This window comes from Otolemur garnettii, unplaced genomic scaffold, assembly GCF_000181295.1.
Source record: "Otolemur garnettii isolate 467f Iridium unplaced genomic scaffold, OtoGar3 scaffold00031, whole genome shotgun sequence".
In the NCBI taxonomy this organism is placed as follows: Eukaryota; Metazoa; Chordata; class Mammalia; order Primates; family Galagidae; genus Otolemur; species Otolemur garnettii.
Window position 1 is genome coordinate 756,875 of NW_003852426.1, and position 1,146 is coordinate 758,020.

Sequence of the window (1,146 nt, forward strand, 5' to 3'; positions counted from 1 at the left end):
TCAGTGGGTAGGGCACCGGCCCCATATACCAAGGGTGGCGGGCTCAAACCCGGTCAGCCAACTGCAACAAAATAGCCAGGCATTGTGGTGGGCGCTTGTGTCCCAGCCACTCAGGAAGCTGAGGCAAGAGAATCGCCTAAGCCCAGCAGTGTGATGCCACAGCACTCTCCTGAGGGCTATAGTCTCTACAAAAAAAAAAGTTACCTTACCATACAATTTCCAGCCCCAGGCCTATTTTCCTTCTGTCTGCAGAGCCCCTTTTTTGGGAAGAGCAGTCTATTTCCCCTTGTCTATCATTTCTCTGCTGAAACTTTTTTTTTTTTTTTTGGCCAGGGCTGGGTTTGAACCCACCACCTCCAGCATATGGGGCCAGCGCTCTACTCTTTTGAGCCACAGGCGCTGCCCTCCAAACCTTTTTTTTTTTTTTTTTTAAGTCACTCTGGAATTGAGTGCTTGGTGTCATAGCTCACAGCAATCTCAAACTTTTGGGCACAAGTGATCCTCTTGCCTCAGTCTCCTTAGTAGCTGAGACTACAGGTACCTACCACAACACCCACCTATTTTTAGAGATAGGTTCTGGTTCTAGCTCAGGCTGGTCTTGAACACCTGAGCTCAAGCAATCCACCCACTTCAGCCTCCCAGAGTGCTAGGATTACTGACCCACTACACCTGGTACTAATTTTCTCTTTTCTTTTTCTTTTCTTTTCTTTTTTTTTTTTTTGAGACAGAGTCTCAAGCTGTCACCCTGGTAGAGTGCTGTAGCGTCACAGTTCACAGCAACCTCCAACTCTTGGGCTTAAGCCATCCTCTTGCCTCAGTTTTTCTAGTTTTAGTAGAAATGGAATCTCAGTAAAAATAGAGTCTCATCACTCTTGCTCACTCAGGTCTCAAACTCCTGAGCTCAAGTGATCCTCCCACCTTCTAGAGTGCTAGCATGATAGATATGAACCACTGCAACCAGCTGTTTCACATACTTCTCAAAAGTATTCTTTCACCACTACTTAATAACAATTTTGACTTGAAGAACAAGTATTAAATTCTTTTTTTTTTGAGACAGAGCCTCAAGCTGTCCCCCTGGGTAGAGTGCTGTGGCTTCACTGCTCACAGCAACCTCCAACTCCTGGGCTCAAGCAAGTCTCCTGCCTC